Source organism: Oncorhynchus gorbuscha, linkage group LG02 (genome assembly GCF_021184085.1).
Source record: "Oncorhynchus gorbuscha isolate QuinsamMale2020 ecotype Even-year linkage group LG02, OgorEven_v1.0, whole genome shotgun sequence".
Taxonomy (NCBI): Eukaryota; Metazoa; Chordata; class Actinopteri; order Salmoniformes; family Salmonidae; genus Oncorhynchus; species Oncorhynchus gorbuscha.
Window position 1 is genome coordinate 1,861,871 of NC_060174.1, and position 6,518 is coordinate 1,868,388.

General features: G+C 49.4%; 1 protein-coding gene across 1 annotated transcript in view; it reads right to left on the minus strand.

Annotated features, from left to right (window-relative positions):
* Positions 1 to 6,518, minus strand: part of LOC123995367 (sodium/potassium-transporting ATPase subunit beta-233-like) — a 12,234-nt gene that overhangs the window by 2,075 nt on the left and 3,641 nt on the right. The gene's annotated exons all lie outside the window — the stretch shown is intronic.

Here is a 6,518-nt window from a genome sequence, read left to right on the forward strand (position 1 = left end):
TATGATCTCTGATCCCTTGATATCTGGATCCTTTAATATCTTGATCTCTGATCCTTTAATATCTGATCTCGATCCTCTGATATCTGATCTCTGATGCTATGATCTCTGATCCCTTGATATCTGATCCCTTTAATATCTGATCTCTGGATCCTTTAATATCTGATCTGATCCTTTAATATCTGATATCTGATCTCTGATGCCTGATCCTCTGATATCTGATCTCTGATGCTATGATGTCTGATCCTCTGATATCTGATCTCTGATGCTATGATCTCTGATCCCTTGATATCTGATCCTTTAATATTGATCTCTGATCCTTTAATATCTGATCTCTGATCCTTTAATATCTGATATCTGATCTCTGATGCTATGATGTCTGATCCTCTGATATCTGATCTCTGATCCCTTGATATCTGATCCTTTAATATCTGATCTCTGATCCTTTAATATCTGATATCTGATCTCTGATGCTATGATGTCTGATCCTCTGATATCTGATCTCTGATGCTATGATGTCTGATGCTATGATCTCTGATCCTCTGATATCTGATCTCTGATCCTCTGATCTCTGATGCTATGATCTCTGATCCCTTGATATCTGATCCTTTAATATCTGATCTCTGATCCTTTAATATCTGATCTCTGATCCTCTGGTATCTGATGCTATGATCTCTGATCCCTTGATATCTGATCCTTTAATATCTGATCTCCGATCCTTTAATATCTGATCTCTGATCCTCTGGTATCTGATGCTATGATCTCTGATCCCTTGATATCTGATCTCTGATCCTCTGATATCTGATCTCTGATATCTGATCTCTGATGCTATGATCTCTGATCCTCTGATATCTGATCTCTGATATCTGATCTCTGATGCTATGATCTCTGATCCCTTGATATCTGATCCTTTAATATCTGATCTCTGATCCTTTAATATCTGATCTCTGATCCTCTGATATCTGATCTCTGATGCTATGATCTCTGATCCCTTGATATCTGATCCTTTAATATCTGATCTCTGATCCTTTAATATCTGATCTCTGATCCTTTAATATCTGATATCTGATCTCTGATGCCTGATCCTCTGATATCTGATCTCTGATGCTATGATGTCTGATCCTCTGATATCTGATCTCTGATGCTATGATCTCTGATCCCTTGATATCTGATCCTTTAATATCTGATCTCTGATCCTTTAATATCTGATCTCTGATCCTTTAATATCTGATATCTGATCTCTGATGCTATGATGTCTGATCCTCTGATATCTGATCTCTGATCCCTTGATATCTGATCCTTTAATATCTGATCTCTGATCCTTTAATATCTGATATCTGATCTCTGATGCTATGATGTCTGATCCTCTGATATCTGATCTCTGATGCTATGATGTCTGATGCTATGATCTCTGATCCTCTGATATCTGATCTCTGATCCTCTGATCTCTGATGCTATGATCTCTGATCCCTTGATATCTGATCCTTTAATATCTGATCTCTGATCCTTTAATATCTGATCTCTGATCCTCTGGTATCTGATGCTATGATCTCTGATCCCTTGATATCTGATCCTTTAATATCTGATCTCCGATCCTTTAATATCTGATCTCTGATCCTCTGGTATCTGATGCTATGATCTCTGATCCCTTGATATCTGATCTCTGATCCTCTGTGAAATCCTCCTGTAATGGGGTTCAGCATGGATACCTCTGAGCTCTGAATTTCAAGGCCTGGCCACAAAGACTACATGTAACATAGTAAACATAATCTGTGACCATCAAATTATTATGATTTGCTACGTTTGCTATGGTTACGAGACGAAAACAAAAGGAAGGAGAATGGGTGGTCGTATAACGCGAATGTCTAGCAACCAAAATGTTAGCATTTTAGCAATATTGCAACTACTTAGCATGTTAGCTGACCCTTCCCCTACAAATTGTAATTAATACATACCATATGAAACGTAACAAATCATAGGCCGTCATTGAAAATAAGAATTTGTTCTTAACTGACTTGCCTGGTTAAATAAAGGTAAATAACAAACAATACTAAATGGATTGCGCTATATACATTATAAAGTCATTTCTAATTGAGCTGACAAACGCAGCATTTACTGTGAATGCAGTCCATGCTAACGCAGGAACATTGCCTTTTAAATTTCAATGGTAAACTTCTGCGATATGGACCAATCCTCCACATTTAGTCCTATAGCTGCTGGCTAGGCCACTGTTGCCATGACAAAGGGCTACAGATCCCTGTGCTCTCAGCGCTCTAGGTTAAATGTTGGTCAAACTGTTCTGTTGTGATGACAACCGGCTGTATGGACTATAAACACACTACACAGTGTTTACATCAAATCACCAGAGGAGAGGAGGAGGAGAGAAGACGAAAGGAGAGGGGGAGGAGGAAAGGAAGAGGGGAGGAGGAGGAGAGGAGGAGAGAAGATGAAAGGAGAGGGGGAGGAGGAAAGGAAGAGGGGAGGAGGAGGAGAGGAGGAGGAGAGAAGATGAAAGGAGAGGAGGAGAGAAGACGAAAGGAGAGGAGGAGGAGGAAAGGAAGAGGGGAGGAGGAGGAGGAGAGAAGATGAAAGGAGAGGAGGAGAGAAGACGAAAGGAGAGGAAGAGGAGGAAAGGAAGAGGGGAGGAGGAGGAGGAGAGAAGATGAAAGGAGAGGAGGAGAGAAGACGAAAGGAGAGGGGGAGGAGGAAAGGAAGAGGGGAGGAGGAGGAGAGAAGATGAAAGGAGAGGAGGAGAGAAGACGAAAGGAGAGGAGGAGGAGGAAAGGAAGAGGGGAGGAGGAGGAGAGGAGGAGGAGAGAAGATGAAAGGAGAGGAGGAGAGAAGACGAAAGGAGAGGAGGAGGAGGAAAGGAAGAGGGGAGGAGGAGGAGGAGAGAAGATGAAAGGAGAGGAGGAGAGAAGACGAAAGGAGAGGAGGAGGAGGAAAGGGAAGAGGGGAGGAGGAGGAGAGAAGATGAAAGGAGAGAGGAGAGAAGACGAAAGGAGAGGAGGGAGGGAGGAAAGGAAGAGGGGAGGAGGAAAGGAAGAGGGGAGGAGGAGAGGAGGAGGAGAGAAGATGAAAGGAGAGGAGGAGGAGGAAAGGAAGAGGGGAGGAGGAGGAGAGGAGGAGGGAGAGAAGATGAAAGGAGAGGAGGAGGAGGAAAGGAAGAGGGGAGGAGGAGGAGAGGAGGGAGGAGAGAAGACGAAAGGAGAGGAGGAGGAGAGAAGACGAAGAGGGGAGGAGGAGGAGGAGAGAAGATGAAAGGAGAGGAGGAGGAGGAAAGGAAGAGGAGAGGAGGGAGAGGAGGAGGAGAGAAGACGAAAAGGAGAGGAGGAGGAGGAAAGGAAGAGGGGAGGAGGAGGAGAGGAGGAGGAGAGAAGATGAAAGGAGAGGAGGAGGAGGAAAGGAAGAGGGGAGGAGGAGGAGAGGAGGAGGAGAGAAGATGAAAGGAGAGGAGGAGAGAAGACGAAAGGAGAGGAGGAGGAGGAAAGGAAGAGGGGAGGAGGAGGAGGAGGAGAGAAGATGAAAGGAGAGGAGGAGAGGAGGAGGAGAGAAGACGAAAGGAGAGGAGGAGGAGGAAAGGAAGAGGGAGGAGGAAAGGAAGAGGGAGGAGGGGAGGAGGAGGAGAGGAGGAGAGGAGGAGGAGAGAAGAGGAAAGGAGAGGGGGAGGAGGAAAGGAAGAGGGGAGGAGGAGGGGAGAGGAGGAGGAGAGAAGATGAAAGGAGAGGGGGAGGAGGAAAGGAAGAGGGGAGGAGGAGGAGAGGAGGAGGAGAGAAGATGAAAGGAGAGGAGGAGAGAAGACGAAAGGAGAGGAGGAGGAGGAAAGGAAGAGGGGAGGAGGAGGAGGAGAGAAGATGAAAGGAGAGGAGGAGGAGGAAAGGAAGAGGGGAGGAGGAGGAGAGGAGGAGGAGAGAAGATGAAAGGAGAGGAGGAGAGAAGACGAAAGGAAGAGGAGGAGGAAAGGAAGAGGGGAGGAGGAGGAGAGGAGGAGGAGAGAAGATGAAAGGAGAGGAGGAGAGAAGATGAAAGGGAGAGGAGGAGGAGGAAAGGAAGAGGAGGAGGAGGAGAGGGGAGGAGGAGAGAGAAGATGAAAGGAGAGGAGGAGAGAAGACGAAGGAGAGGAGGAGGAGGAAAGGAAGAGGGAGGAGGAGGAGGAGAGAAGATGAAAGGAGAGGGGGAGGAGGAAAGGAAGAGGGGAGGAGGAGGAGGAGGAGAGAGAAGATGAAAGGAGAGGGGAGAGGAAAGGAAGAGGGGAGAGGAGGAGAGGAGGAGGAGAGAAGATGAAAGGAGAGGAGGAGAGAAGACGAAAGGAGAGGGGGAGGAGGAAAGGAAGAGGGGAGGAGGAGGAGAGGAGGAGAGAAGATGAAAGGAGAGGGGGAGGAGGAAAGGAAGAGGGGAGGAGGAGGAGAGGAGGAGAGAAGATGAAAGGAGAGGAGGAGAGAAGACGAAAGGAGAGGAGGAGGAGGAAAGGAAGAGGGGAGGAGGAGGAGGAGAGAAGATGAAAGGAGAGGAGGAGAGAAGACGAAAGGAGAGGAAGAGGAGGAAAGGAAGAGGGGAGGAGGAGGAGGAGAGAAGATGAAAGGAGAGGAGGAGAGAAGACTAAAGGAGAGGGGAGGAGGAGGAAGAGGGAGGAGGAGGAGAGAAGATGAAAGGAGAGGAGGAGAGAAGACGAAAGGAGAGGAGGAGGAGGAAAGGAAGAGGGGAGGAGGAGGAGAGGAGGAGGAGAGAAGATGAAAGGAGAGGAGGAGAGAAGACGAAATGAGAGGAGGAGGAGGAAAGGAAGAGGGGAGGAGGAGGAGAGAGAAGATGAAAGGAGAGGAGGAGAGAAGACGAAAGGAGAGGAGGAGGAGGAAAGGAAGAGGGGAGGAGGAGGAGAGAAGATGAAAGGAGAGGAGGAGAGAAGACGAAAGGAGAGGAGGAGGAGGAAAGGAAGAGGGGAGGAGGAAAGGAAGAGGGGAGGAGGAGAGGAGGAGGAGAGAAGATGAAAGGAGAGGAGGAGGAGGAAAGGAAGAGGGGAGGAGGAGGAGAGGAGGAGGAGAGAAGATGAAAGGAGAGGAGGAGGAGGAAAGGAAGAGGGGAGGAGGAGGAGAGGAGGAGGAGAGAAGATGAAAGGAGAGGAGGAGGAGAGAAGACGAAAGGAGAGGAGGAGGAGAGAAGATGAAAGGAGAGGAGGAGGAGGAAAGGAAGAGGGGAGGAGGAGGAGAGGAGGAGGAGAGAAGACGAAAGGAGAGGAGGAGGAGGAAAGGAAGAGGGGAGGAGGAGGAGAGGAGGAGGAGAGAAGATGAAAGGAGAGGAGGAGGAGGAAAGGAAGAGGGGAGGAGGAGGAGAGGAGGAGGAGAGAAGATGAAAGGAGAGGAGGAGAGAAGACGAAAGGAGAGGAGGAGGGGAGGAAAGGAAGAGGGGAGGAGGAGGGGAGGAGGAGAGAAGATGAAAGGAGAGGAGGAGAGGAGGAGGAGAGAAGACGAAAGGAGAGGAGGAGGAGGAAAGGAAGAGGGGAGGAGGAAAGGAAGAGGGGAGGAGGGGAGGAGGAGGAGAGGAGGAGAGGAGGAGGAGAGAAGATGAAAGGAGAGGGGGAGGAGGAAAGGAAGAGGGGAGGAGGAGGAGAGGAGGAGGAGAGAAGATGAAAGGAGAGGGGGAGGAGGAAAGGAAGAGGGGAGGAGGAGGAGAGGAGGAGGAGAGAAGATGAAAGGAGAGGAGGAGAGAAGACGAAAGGAGAGGAGGAGGAGGAAAGGAAGAGGGGAGGAGGAGGAGGAGAGAAGATGAAAGGAGAGGAGGAGGAGGAAAGGAAGAGGGGAGGAGGAGGAGAGGAGGAGGAGAGAAGATGAAAGGAGAGGAGGAGAGAAGACGAAAGGAGATGAGGAGGAGGAAAGGAAGAGGGGAGGAGGAGGAGAGGAGGAGGAGAGAAGATGAAAGGAGAGGAGGAGAGAAGACGAAAGGAGAGGAGGAGGAGGAAAGGAAGAGGGGAGGAGGAGGAGAGGAGGAGGAGAGAAGATGAAAGGAGAGGAGGAGAGAAGACGAAAGGAGAGGAGGAGGAGGAAAGGAAGAGGGGAGGAGGAGGAGGAGAGAAGATGAAAGGAGAGGAGGAGAGAAGACGAAAGGAGAGGTGGAGGAGGAAAGGAAGAGGGGAGGAGGAGGAGAGGAGGAGGAGGAGAGAAGATGAAAGGAGAGGAGGAGAGAAGACGAAAGGAGAGGAGGAGGAGGAAAGGAAGAGGGGAGGAGGAGAGGAGGAGGAGAGAAGATGAAAGGAGAGGGGGAGGAGGAAAGGAAGAGGGGAGGAGGAAAGGAAGAGGGGAGGAGGAGAGGAGGAGGAGAGAAGATGAAAGGAGAGGAGGAGAGAAGACGAAAGGAGGAGGAGAGGAGGAAAGGAAGAGGGGAGAAGGAAAGGAAGAGGGGAGGAGGAGAGGAGGAGGAGAGAAGATGAAAGGAGAGGAGACGAAAGGAGGAGAGGAGGAAAGGAAGAGGGGAGGAGGAGAGAAGATGAGGGAGAGAGAGAGGAGGGGAGGGGAGGGGAAAGAGAGGAG